Source organism: Nicotiana attenuata, unplaced genomic scaffold, assembly GCF_001879085.1.
Source record: "Nicotiana attenuata strain UT unplaced genomic scaffold, NIATTr2, whole genome shotgun sequence".
Lineage (NCBI taxonomy): Eukaryota > Viridiplantae > Streptophyta > Magnoliopsida > Solanales > Solanaceae > Nicotiana > Nicotiana attenuata.
The window spans coordinates 183888-198322 of record NW_017672012.1 but is presented as its reverse complement, the minus strand read 5'-3'; positions in this window follow the sequence as shown (position 1 = coordinate 198322).

Genomic DNA, 14435 nt, shown 5'->3' with positions numbered 1-14435 from the left:
ACATATTTTATGATTTTTCTCGATTTAAAATATTCCTAAAATGCATGAACAAGGCAAATTAATGCAAGAAAAAATCCTAAAATTTTATAAAAGCGATTAAAATTATTTTTTTGACTTTTTAGGAGTAATTTCCTATGTAGGGCAAAGTTTAGGTGCTAAGTACGGCATGATATGGAGATAACCAGTCCATGCCCAGGATGACCTCAAAGTCGGTCATATCAAGCAACAGAAGATCCGCTCTAGTCTCATAACCACAGAAAATCACGATACAGGACCGCTAAATCTGATCCACAATAATAGAATCGCCCATTGGCGTGGATACATATAAGGAAGTACCCAAGGACTAGCGAGGAACACCCAGAAAATGATCAAACAGAGATGAAACATATGAATACATAGACCCTGGATCAAATAGTACCGTAGCATCCCTATCGCAGATAGAAATAATACCTGTGATAACGGCATCCGAGGCTACTGCATCTGGTCTAGTTTGAAAGGCATAGAACCTAGCTGGAGCGCCACCTGATTGGCCTCCACCTCTAGGACGACCCCTACCCACCTTTCCTCCGCCTCTAGGCGGCCGGAATTGGTGCGACAGCTAGTGCGATAATCATGGGCCGATAGTCCTTTTGCTCAGCCTTGCCCCGAAGACTGGGACAAAACTTCTTCACGTGGCCAAGATCCCCGCACTCGAAACAACCCCTCAGAACGGTGGATTGCTCACCTGAAGTCTGATCCTGATTGCCTGAATACCCACTGGAGGGACCTTGAATAGCTAGCGGGTGGTAAGTACTCTATGGAATGGCACTAAAATTGGGTCGTGCTAAAGCACCCCGACCTGGCGGTGGTGCTGACTGCATGGGTCTGCTGGGCTGACCCCTCATGAGCTGACCTCTGCCCCCAGGTAGGGCGCCACTAAATCCTCCAAACTACTGGGGCCTCTTGTCCCTTGGTGAAAACTCTCCACTATGGTTGTGAATACGCTCGATCCTCCGAGCTATATCTACAACCTGAAGAAAAGAAATCCCCATCTCTGCCTCACGGGCCGTAGGTACCTGAATCTCAGGGTGCACACCTGCAATGAACCTCCACACCCTCTCTGCATATGTGGGGAGTAAAATAGCTGCATGGTGAGACAAGTCAGTGAATCTCGCCTCATAGTCGGTGCCAAACATATGACCTTGACGGTGTCGCTCAAACTGACCTCGAAGCTCCTCTCTCAGAAAGTGGTATATACTTCTCCAAAACAGATGTATAAACTGATCCCAAGTCAAGGGAGGTGAACCTGCTGGTCTACTAAGAAGATAAGCCTGCCACCATCTACGGGCCTTGCCCTCAAACTAAAAAGTGGTGAAGTCCACCCCATTGGACTCCAATATCCCCATGTTCCGGAGCTTATCCTTGCACTGGTCAATGAAATACTGGGGGTCTTCTGATCGCTCACCCCCAAAGGTAGGGGGCAAAGCCTAGTCCATCTGTCCATCCGCTTCTCTTAATCATCGGTCGCGACTGGTACAACCTCTGGCATGGTCGTTTTAACCGGCTAGGCTCCATCCGCAGGTAGTGTGCCTGGGGTATGATAAACAGCAGCGGCGCACCCTGGAGCCGGGCGGTAGAGGTCTGTGCTCCCCCTCCCGCCTGAGATATGGCAGGGTCTGCTGGAAATAAACCAACCTGCGTTATAGAGTCCATGAACCGCAGCATACGGCCCATGACCTCCTGGAATCCTGACGTGGTCATGAAATCTGTTGGAGCTGGCACAGCTACAGGCACCTCATCCTTCTCCTCAACAATAGGATCCTCCACTGGATCCACATGTGGCACAACAGGAGAAACCCTAGGGCGCCCTCGTCCTCTGACTGGAGCTGGAGCCCTGCCCCAGCCTCTGCCTCAGCCTCTATTAATGGGGGGAGCAGTCCCTCGATCGCTTAGTACATCAGTCGTGCGTGTTCTCACCATATGTGAGAGATCAATAGAAAGACACTTAGTATAATATCAATTGCACGATATGAGATGAAGAAAGAGAAGTTTCGTAACATCCTATAGCCTCTCACAAATAAGCACGGACATCTCAGTACTGATCCGCAAGACTCTACTAGGTCTGCTCATGACTCGTGAGACTTACGTGAACTTAAAGCTCTGATACCAAGCTGTCACGATCCAATTCCATACTAGGCCGAGACTGCACCTAACACCGTCGTTAGGCAAGCCCACAAGCGAAACTACTATTTATTTATCCCTTTTTAACATATTTTTCATTACACTAAATTTCATGCAACTCTGACGAGTCTTTATTGGACAAAATATCGACATAATAGGTACATAGTCTGCGGTGATAGAAATGACAAGTACAACAGTACATAGGTGCAGAAAATCCCCAAAATCTGGCGTCACAAGTACACGGGCAATCTAGAGAATATACAAAACTACTCAAACTACTATCCCAAAGTAATAGACAGAAATAATAAATATGATAGAAGGAGACTTTGGTGCTACAGGTCGTAGTAACGCAAGCAACTCACCCCTAAGTCTTCGTAGATGATCGGCTATGCGTCTGCGTGACCACCGGTGGAGCCTGTCTCAGTTCCTGCACATCAATGCAAAAGTGTAGCGTGAGTACGAAGAACAACGTGCACCTAGTAAGTATGTAGTCTAACCTCGAAGAAGTAGTGACGATGGGTCGACTTGACACTTACTAGAGGTCAATTATAATAATGAAAGTGCGTAAAGTAGACATGGTGAACATATGACAGGTATCAATGAGGCAAATAAAGGCAACTACAATAAATACAACAGGAGTCCGAAACACATCACCAACATCTCATAACTGGCCGTGAAGACCCTAACTCAAAATTGGAGCCCATTTCGATTATTAAGCACGAAGTTGCCGAGGCTAATGGCCTAATCGTATAAGAATGATGGTATTCAGTACAGCTGAGGCGAATGGCCCGATCCCATAAGAATAGTGTTACCATCATACTGCTGAGGCGAACGGCACGATCCCATAAGGTGGTGTTACTATACTGCCAAGGCGAACGGCCTGATCCCATAAGAGTGGTGTTACTATACTGTCGAGGCGAACAACCCAATCCCATTAGAGTAGAGAAGTTTACCTCACTCGTGGATGTACTTGCGATGCGAGAGGACATGGATTTTCACAGTTATCAAGTATTTCTCAGTTTTTCAAAGTAATAAGGCTAAGTCGATAATTGCAATTTTAAAATCCCTAGTCTCAGCTCTGTTCAAAATAATTAATACGCATAAAACACAACAGTATAATTAAAAGTATGATGTGGATCTAAGTCTACCCGGACATATCATGGAATATAGCTCTGCACGGACTCTCGTCACCTCGTGCGTCCATAGCTCCCCACACAAGTAATACACAACAAGATACACCCAAGGGGATGAGTTCTCTCTTACAAGGCTAGGCAAGAGACTTACCTTGTTTCCAAGCTCACTTTCGATCCACTAATCCGCTCTAAAAGCCCCAAGTCGATGCTAAACAATCCGAAACTAGTTAAATATTATATAACTTAATCAATATACACTCAAAAGGTCATAATTTAGCTATTAGAGTGATTATCCAACCCGAATTGGAAGATTTCTAAAAGTTGCCCCCGGGCCCACGTGCTCGGATTCTGGAAATTTTCAAAGATAAATATTACCCATAGCATGACAAACTCAAATATATAATTTTTACTTAATTCCATAACCAATTTTGTGATCAAATCCCATTTTTACCGAAACCCTAGGTTCTTCTCAAAATCTCATTAATTTTACCATTTTCCATGTTAAATCTACCCACGATTCACGTATTTAGCTAAAGATTTAACATGGATCACTTACCTCTTGATGTTGATGAAATCCCTCCATAAAAAGCTCTCAAAATTTCCTAAGAACAAGTGGGAAATAAGGGAAATAAAGCTAAGTCCCGTAATAAAAAGCTCTTGCACCAGTCGCAGATGTCGCATTTGTGATATCTTGTTCTCAAATACGACAAAACCATCGCAATGCTGTAACGACCTGACCGATCGTTTTGAGCATTTGCACTTCGCTCGATAGTTTGAGTGCATTAATAACTCCTTATGATGTATCATGACATGTGTGAATCGTCGGTTTTGGTTTTCAGGTTATTCGGATTCGATTTGGAAGGATGAATTTCATGATTGAAGCTTTAAGTTGGAAATGTTGACCAAGTTTGACTTTTGTGAATTTGGCCTCGAAATGGAGTTTTGATAGTTCCGTTAGTTCTAGATGGTGATTTTGGACTCGGGCGTATGTCTGGATTTGTATTTGGATATTTCTAGAAGGTTTCGGCGCTAATTGGCGAAAGTTGAAAATTTGAAGGTTTGGGAAGTTCATAAGTTTGACTGGGAGTTGACTTTGAGGATATCGGATTCGGATTATGGTTCCGAAAATTGGAATAGCTTCTTTATGTAATTTGGGACTTGTGTGCATAATTTGAGTTCATTCCGAGTTGATTTGACATGGTTCGACACAAGATTTGGAAGTTGAAAAATTTAAAGTTCAGTAGGTTTGATTTGAGGTGCGATTCATTGTTTTGATGTTGTTATATGTGATTTGAGGCCTTGAGTAGGACCGTTTATGTTATGGAACTTGTTGGTATATTCGAACAGGGTCCCGAGTGGCTCGGATAAGTTTTGGATGAGGTTCGGATCATTTTGGAAATTTTGGCTAAGGCTGGTTTGGCAGTGATTCTAGTGTGACTGCACCTGCCGAGCTATGGGCGCAGGTGCGGAGCCGCAAAAGTTCCACTGTCATCGTAGAAGCAAAAGAAGACTGGGCTCGAGCCTTCACATGTGCTAATTTGAGTTGTATCTGCGACTTTGTATAAACAGATAAATGGGCGCAGAAGCGAGAGACAACATGGGTGCGTAAAGTTGGTTCGCACCTCTGATTGTGAGGAGCAGAGCCTGTTGTCGCAGGTGCGAAGAGACCTGGATAGATCCTTTATGTTCGAAGGTTCGACATTTTACTCATTTTGAGTTGGGGAGCTCGGATTTGAGCGATTTTGGAGGCAAATTTCATCACAAGGATTGGGGTAAGTGTTCTAAACTCGGTTTTGATTATGTTTCGTGAATCTATCTTCGTTTTTGGTAATTGGATTATGAATTTTAAAGAGAAAATTTGGGGATTTTTGTCTAAAGTTCCATAGAGTGAATTATTGACTTTTGAACATCGATTCAGAGTCGGATTTGAGTGAAACTAGTATGGTTGGACTCATAATTGAATGAGTTGTCGGATTTTATAAGTTTCATCGGTTCTGAGGTGCGGGCCTAAGTTTGTCTTTTTGGTTGATTGTGGGCCTTTTATTAAATATTCGCTCTTTATCATTTAGAATTGTCCTTAGGCATTATTTGATGTTCTTGAGTTGTTTTTGGTTAGTTTCGAGCCGTTCAAAGGTCGGTACGCGCGGGATGGCATTTTTAGAGCATCGTTTGGCTTGCTAGGTATTGGATTTGGCTTATTCGAGGTAAGTAGCACTTCTAAACTTGGTGTTGAAGGTATGAATCCGTGAATATAAATGACATATGTTTGGTGTTGAGGTGACGCACATGCTAGGTGATGGGCGTGTGGGCGTGCACCGTGTGAATTGTGACTCAGTTATTTTTGTGGTACTGTGTAGTTACCTAATCTTATTTGTATCTATGGAGTCTCTACATGCTAGAGTAATTGAGCTGTGATCCATGTTAGAAACCATATATGCTTGTCTTATTGGGACCCACTAAGGTCATTTCTGCTGTTGAGTTATTTGTTTACATTGAAATTACATACTCAGTCATACGCATTCCTTTGCATATCATATCTCAATCTCTGTTACCATTTATTGATACATCACATCATCATTTTGGGTTGATTTTTCATGACATTGTGAGTCCGAGAGACTATAGAAATTGATGACTGAGTAAGGCCGGGGCATGATTGTGAGGATATTGATAGTATAGCACGTGAGTTGTCCGTGCAGCACGTGAGTTATCTGTGCGGATCTTGATATTGATACTATAGCACGTGAGTTGTTCGTGCACCATGTGAGTTGTCAGTGCGGATCAAGCCGTATTGATTCATGCCGAGATTTGGCTTATTATAGCGCTTGTGCTAGATTGGCCCCTCCGGAGTCTGCACATCCTCAATAGGTGCAATTGCTAGCAATTATTATGTTTGGGTTGGATCTGCGTTATACAGTACTGAGTGATTGAGTGTGTCGAGTGATTGAGCGTGATGACTGGAAAGTGTGAGATAGTGAGATTGAGTACTCCGAGAGTGTGGGTACATGAGTTCATCACTAAGATGCATTGCATTTGACATGCGTGCTTGAGATACATGCATGAGATGCATTTCCTTCTGCTACCCAGTTTTGGTGACATTCATGATTTCACTTGCATATTGACATGTAGGCATAGAGAATATCTTCCTCATGCTATCTCAAAATGAAACATCTTATTTCTTGTTGAAAGTTTTTTGGAAAAAATCCTAATTACAAACTTACTCATATGTTTTTGGTGTTTTCGGCGAAAGATTTGGGATTTACTGTTATACTTGAAAAGCATGCCTATTTTTCGTAACTGTGAACGAGTTGAGCATCTTATATCTGAGGTATTTTCTTGTACCACTTTTATTATTTTTTAATGAAGTGTGGCTGGTTATTAGAGTTGGACTCTGACCCTTTTCCCAGCTCGCCACTACTTTCAACCTAAGGTTAGGTTTGTTACTTATTGAGTATATGGGGTCGGTTGTACTCATACTACACTTCGAATTATGTTTATTTACATTTCAGGCAGATGTTGTAATTATTTTGATTCAGTTTGTAAAAATCTAAATCATAGAAGCTCATGATTTGTACTAGTAATCCTTGGGAAATTCTTTGTATAAAAGCAGTTTTAATTTCATTTCTTCTCTTAATAAATCTCATTAAATTGAATAGTTGTTATATTACCTAACGGATTGGGTTAGGTGCCATCACGACTAGTTGGATTTTTAGTCATGACAAGTTGGTATCAGAGCTCTAGGTTCATAGGTTCTACAAGTCATGAGCAAGTGTCTAGTAGAGTTTTGCGAATCGGTATAATGACATCCATACCTATCTTCGAGAGGCTACAATGCCTCTAGGATAAACTTCCCATCTTTCTTTTCTTATCGTGCGGTATTGATTCAGCTTGAAGCGTAACCCTTTGAATTCCTTCCACACATTCATATGCACATGTGAGCGCTTGGTATCAGCTGTACATTAACAGCTTGTGATCCCATGGATGAGGTGCGAGATGTGATTTCGGTGTGCTGCTGATAGGCCAGTTTGGAGGACTTGAGGCTGGGTTTTGACTTTAGCTTGAGCACGGGGATTTCGATTGTGTGAGCATGTGCTTTTGGACTTATAAGTTCAGTAGTGTCCCTATTAGTGGAATTTGTGGCTCGATGAGTGGTTGGATGGCTGTATGATGACTATGATGTGACTGTGGGATGCGTTCAGATGGATAGAATATGACAAGAGGAGTTTGCTTGAGTTGTAAAAAGGATTACTGGGTGCTTGATTTCTATCTTGATGTGACGTGTAGTCTCGAGTTATGACCATGTTGAGGGAAGTTTCATGTTTTTCATTGTGGGGTGAAGTAGATTCTTATGTTTTATTGACGAGTTCAAACTCAGGAAGATTTAAGTGATGGTGTAGTAGTTGTGGCTGCGAAAAGGTATAAAGATATGCCAGTTTGAGGTTAAGCAGGTGGGTTTTAACCTGCGAGGTAATCTATGGATGTGTGATCCTTATGATGTTGTGTGGAGGCTTCCTTTTATACCAGTGGATTATATTTGTGCAATCTGAGTTTGGATCGGTTGTAATAGTTGATCTGACCCTCACGAGGATAAATGCGAGGTTTGCATATGATTTGAGGTATTAGAGGGTTTGTGTTACATGAGCTTATGAAGGATTGAGTTGAATTCCAATGCGGGATCATGTCATTAATAGAGTAGGGGTATTATGAGTTATCAAGTGTTTTGTTATATGGCTTAGAGCCAAGTAGGGGAGTCTGTTATCGACGATTTGATCGCATGGTTATGTGTTGTACTAGTTTCAGTTTGAGGCATACATGTGAATCAGATGTGACTTGCAGATATTAAGATTGAGGATTACTTGAGTAAAGGAATTTCTGGATATGGGTTATGTTACACTTTATTGGTATATGGGAATCATGGAATGATTGAGTTGTTATTGTAGAATATAACGTGCGCATGGAGTAGGACTTTGCTCAGTCGTATTAAGGCGGGGTTACTTCTTTGGGTGTTGTCATGCTAATGGGACACAGGTCGTTCGGCCCGTTTGATCGGTGCAATTGAGATTTGAGCAGAATGGATGACTCTCGAGAAGGCTCTAATGGATTATTTGTAACAATTGAGAATTTTGCTAATTGGTATATGGCTAGAAACTGAGATTTAGATTGGATGGTCTCGTGACTCGCAGTGTTTCTGTATCACTATGTATTCTACATTTCAATATCAGGAGGGCGAAGGAAACGAGTTTAGATTCACAGTAGGTCTCTTCAGAGTGGGTGTCTTGGTTGTGGTACTTTGGGATGCTTAAGAGGGAATCAGTGGCTTATGGGCCTTAGGGCAGTGTGGTTTTATGCTAGGATCTCGTGGGGTGAGTTTTGGTTAAGGATCGTGGTGTTATGACAAAGAGAAGTGTCAACTGGAGGGTAATTCAGAAGAAACTCGGAGGGAACGGGATAACTTGGCAGTAGGTTTGATCAGTATGGTAATGGTATTCTCGGTCCTTTTGGTTCTTATGATGTGGTGAGTCTCTACGGGTATTTGTGGCAATACTCTTGGATTTGGAAACCTGCGCGGCTTGGTTGAGTTAGAGAGAATCAGTTCTGATAGCTTGGTTATGTGCAAATGGATTTCAAAGTGTTCTTGATAGTTTCTACCACGATTTGAGATGGGTATTTCCACGGGCGTGAGGACCACATTGTGTATCATGATTTTCTACTGATGGGATCATGTGAAGGTTCCTGGCTAATTGAGTATGTAGTCGCCTTGTGACTCAGAGTTGATTATGAGATTCTCATACTTTTCATATGATGGCATGATAGATGCGGTGTGTTGTGTGGGTTGGGATTTGTGTGTGCAAGGTCACAGTTTAGTTTCGAAGGGAAGATCTTAAATTCTTAGATAGCATGGACGATTTTCGATGCTTAGATGAATGCTATAACTACTTGGTATTGCCTAAGAAGGGTGCACATCTCAGAAGGCATACTGAGTTTTGACTTACGATGCTTCATCGATATTGCGGTACCCGCCTGGTTGATTGACTGTTGATATTCAGATTTTGGCAATGTGGCACGAATGAATTATCGAATTATACCTCGTGGGATGATCATGTATGCGATATATGTTAGACATTCGGACGGTAGAGTTGGGATCATATATGGTGACTCGTGTGTTCTACGGATTTGGAGATCGGGAGTTCTCAGAAGTAGATTGTTTCGTGGTTGTAGACTGTGAAGATGTGGCCAAAGCTAGCTGTACGATAGTATGTATTATGGTTCAGTCATTGTGGACTTTCGAAGGGTTATTTATCTATTTGTGGATGACCAGGGTTGATTTGAGGGCCCATTAGTAGGCCTAATAAGGGCGTGTATCCTACACCGAGTCGGATTTGTTGGCTCAGAACTGTTAGTATTGAGGGGTGTGTCATTTAGTTAGAGTTGAGCTTATTCGTGTTCTGATATGATCTATGTGTTACTCTTCTATGCTCTGAGGAGTTGTGATTCGTTGGTTACATGCGCACATGGTGCGAATCTATTTGGGCCTTATAGCGGAATTTGAGCGAGATGGATATTAGAGTGTGAATGACTTATTGCGCATTGGTTATGTTCTTTTCAGACTGTGATATTGTGTTATTTTTTACTCCGTGGTTATAGTCATGCACCTAGGGTACTTGATGTCGAATTGTGCGTGGTGGTTGATTTTGGGCATGGTGGCTTGAGGTATTTCATATGGACTAGTGTTTGGATGGGGTCACGCATTGTAGCGGAGTTATGTTGAGATATGATCCTTCGTGTTAGATTCGTGGGTCATGGTTCTACTATGTATGATGGACTCATGGCATTGCGGTTATGGTGGTACTTGTTGAACTTGCGGGACGGTTCTCTTATTTGTTTCATTTCCTATGTTTGAGTACACTTGAATTGTTGCGTATTGGTGCATGGATGGCACGAATTGTGGCTTAAGGTTGTATTGGTGTGGCATGTCAGCAGGGCGGCTATATTTGATAAGATGAGGTCGTCGGACCTAGAATGGGTGCTATCGGATCTTATTGCGGTGTATTTGGGAGAATAATATCAGAAGTCAGCTTAGAAATTGGCTATAGTTCTTGTCGAAGGAGGGAGTGTTCCATGACTTGTTGATCTGATAAGTGGTTATGAGTTTCTGCGTGTTTCATTCATCATCGGCAATGTATAAAGGTTTTAGAGCGAGGTTTTGTTTGATATGAGGTTTGTTACTGCTATTGGGTGGGTTATCGAGTAGCTACGGCTACGGTGATTAGAAATTATTTCTATGAGTATTCGAGTTATGTGGTATATCACGTGATTGTATCTTGGGTGATGGTTATGGCTTGATGCAGCGTGTTCAGACTTATACAGTGTGCAGATGCGGGATTCGGGTCTTATAGGAAATTCTGGGTGTTGAAAAATTGGATTTTAAGGTTACGGGCTCAAGTTGAGTTAAGGATTGTCTGCTAGGTTGTGTCGTCAAGATTATATAGATTAGAGCGACGTGGGATCACCCTGGTTATGTGCATGGTAAGGTTACATGGCGATCTGATGGCTTTGAAATGACTCTTGGCACGTTCGAGGATGAACACATGTTTAAGTGGGGAGAATGTAACGACCCGACCGGTCGTTTTGAGCATTTGTACTTCGCTCGGTAGTTTGAGGGCATGAGTAATTCAGTATGATGTATCATGGCTTGTGTGAATCGTCGGTTTTGGTTTTCAGGTTATTCGGAATCGATTTGGAAGGATGAATTTCATTATTGAAGCTTTAAGTTGGAAGAGCTTACCAAGTTTGACTTTCGTGAATTTGGCCCCGGAATGGAGTTTTGGTGGTTCCATTAGGATCGAATGGTGATTTTGGACTCGGGCGTATACCCGCATTTGCATTTAGATATTTCTAGAAGGTTTCGGTGCTAATTGGCGAAAGTTGGAAATTTGAAGGTTTGGAAAGTTTAAAAGTTTGACCGGGAGTTGACTTTGAGGATATCGGATTCGGATTGTGGTTCTGAAAATTGGAATAGCTTCGATATGTCATTTGGGACTTGTGTGCAAAATTTGAGTTCATTCCGAGTTGATTTGACATGGTTCGGCACGAGATTTGGAAGTTGAAAAATTTAAAGTTCATTAGGTTTGATTTGAGGTGTGACTTATCGTTTTGATGTTGTTATGTGTGATTTGAGGCCTCGAGTAGGTCCGTGTTATGTTATGGAACCTGTTAGTATATTCGGATGGGGTCCTGAGTGGCATGGATAAGTTTTGGACGAGGTGCAGATCATTTTGGAAATTTCGGCTAAGGTTGGTTTGGCAGAGGTTCTGGTGTGACCGTACCTGCGGAGCTATGGACGGAGGTACGGAGCCACAAAAGCGGCAGTGTCATCGCAGAAGCGAAAGAGGATTGGGCTCGAGTCTTTGCAGGTGCGGAATTTGAGTCGCATCTGCGACTTCGTAGAAGCGGGGAAAATGGGCGCAGAAGCGAGAGACAGCACGGGTGCTGAAGTTGGTTCGCACCTGCGATTGCGCAGGAGCGGAGCCTATTGTCGCAGGTGCGAAGAGACCTAGATAGATCCTTTACATTCGAAGGTTCGATATTTTTGCTCATTTTGAGTTGGGGATCTCGGATTTGAACGATTTTGGAGGCAAATTTCATCACAAGAATTGGGGTAAGTGTTCAAAACTTGGTTTTGATTGTTTCGTGAATCTATCTTCATTTTTGGTAATTGGATTATTAATTTAAAAGAGAAAATTTGGGGGGTTTTGTCTAAAGTTTCATGGAGTGAATTTTTGAGTTTTGAACATCGATTCGGAGTCAGATTTGAATGAAACTAGTATGGTTGGACTCGTAATTGAATGGGTTGTTGGATTTTATATTTTGTCGGGTTCCGAGGCGCGGGCCCAAGTTTGACCTTTTGGTCGATTGTGGGCCTTTGATTAAAGATTCTCCCTTTATCATTTGGAATTGTTCCTTAGGCATTATTTGATGTTCTTGAGTCGCTTTTGGCTAGTTCCGAGTCGTTCGGAGGTCGGTACGCGCGGGATGGCATTTTTGGAGCATCGTTAGGCTTGCTCATTATTGGATTTTGCTTGTTCGAGGTAAGTAACACTACTAAACTTGGTGCTGAGGGTATGAGCCCCTGAATATACATGACATGTGTTTGGTGTTGAGGTGACGCACATGCTAGGTGACGGGCGTGTGGGCGTGCACCATATGAATTGTGACTCGGTTATTTTTGTGGTACTGTGTAGTTACCTAATATTATTTGTATCTATGGAGTCTCTACGTGCTAGAGTAATTGAGTTGTGATCTATGTTAGAAACATATATGCTTATCCTGTTGGGACCCACTGAGATCATTTCTGTTGTTGAGGTATTTGTTAACATTGCAATTACATACTCAGTCATACGCATTCCTTTGCATATCATATCTCAGTCTCTGTTACCATTTATTGATACATCACATCATCATTTTGGGCTGATTTTTCATGACATTGTGAGCCTGAGAGACTAGGGAGATTGATGACTGAGTGAGGCCGAGAGCCTGATTGTGAGGATATTGATACTATAGCACGTGAGTTGTCTGTACGGATCCAGATATTGACACTATAGCACGTGAGTTGTCCGTGCAGCACATGAGTTGTCCATGCAGATCCAGATATTGATACTATAGCACGTGATTTGTTCGTGAGCACGTGAGTTATCCGTGCGGATCTGGCCTTATTGATTCATGCCAGGATTTGGCTTATTATAGCGCTTGGGAAGGATCGGCCCCTTCGGAGTCTACACATCCACAGTGGGCGCGATTGCTAGCAATTATTATGTTTGGGGTGGATCTGCCCTTACAGTACTGAGTGACTGAGTGTGTCGAGTGATCGAGCGTGATGACTGGAAAGTGTGAGACAGTGAGATTGAGTACTCCGAGAGTGTGAGTACATGAGTTCATCACTGAGATGCATTGCAGTTGACATGCGTACTTGAGATACATGCATAGAGATGCATTTCCTTCTGCTACCCGATTTTGGTGACATTCATGATTTCACCTGCATATTGACATGTAGGCATAGAGATATATCTTCCCCGTGCTATTTGAAAATGAAATATCTTATATATTGTTGTAAGGTTTTGGGAAAAATCACAGTTTTCAAACTTACTCATATGTTTTTGGTGTTTTCGGCGAAAGATTTGGGATTTACTGTTATACTTGAAAAACATGCCTATTTTCCGTAACTGTGAACGAGTTGAGCATCTTATATCTGAGTTATTTTCTTGTACCACTTTTATTATATTACTTGGGAAATTCTTTGTATAAAGCAGTTATAATTTCATTTCTTCTCTTAATAAATCTCATTAAATTGGATAGTTGTTAATTGGCTTACCTAATGGGTTAGGTTAGGTGCCATCACGACTAGCTGGATTATGGGTCGTGACAAATGCGAAGGTTGTCCAGCTCTGCCATGGTCGCAAATGCCACCAAAACTTCGGAAATACGAAGAGGAGCAGTTCACAAAAGCGGCAGGATCTTAGCAAATGCGAAATCCTCAGTGCCTACCTAACTTCGCAAATGCGAATGGTTCCTCGAAATGCAAGCTCGCAAATGCAAACAAAACTTCGCATTTGCAATACCTGCAGCACCAGCCTAGAAAAAAAAACAGAAGTCCTTCCACCCCTCCGAACACGTTCGAAACTCACCCGAGCACTCGGGACTCCACACCAAATATCCACACAAGTCTAGAAACTTCATACGAACTCGCTCACATGATCGAAACATCTAAAAGCACAAATCGGATGCCAAAACGCATGAATTAAATCATGAAACTCAAAACTTCTAAAAACACGATTCCTATCAAATCAACTCGGGATGATGCCAAATTTTGCATGCAAGAATAAATCACCATACGGAACTATTTCCAGTCTCGGAACCCCAAAAGGACCTCAATAATACCAAAGTCCACTCCAAACCAAACTTAATGAACTTGGAAAACCTTCAATGCGCCAACTTTCAATATTAAGCGTTGAAACGCTCCCGAGTCATCCGAAACTTGATCCGAACACACGCCCAAGTCCAAAAATCATTATACAAACCTATTGGGACTATCAAATCCCGATTCCGAGGCCGTTTCTCAAAATATTGACTCAAGTCAAACTTAACCAA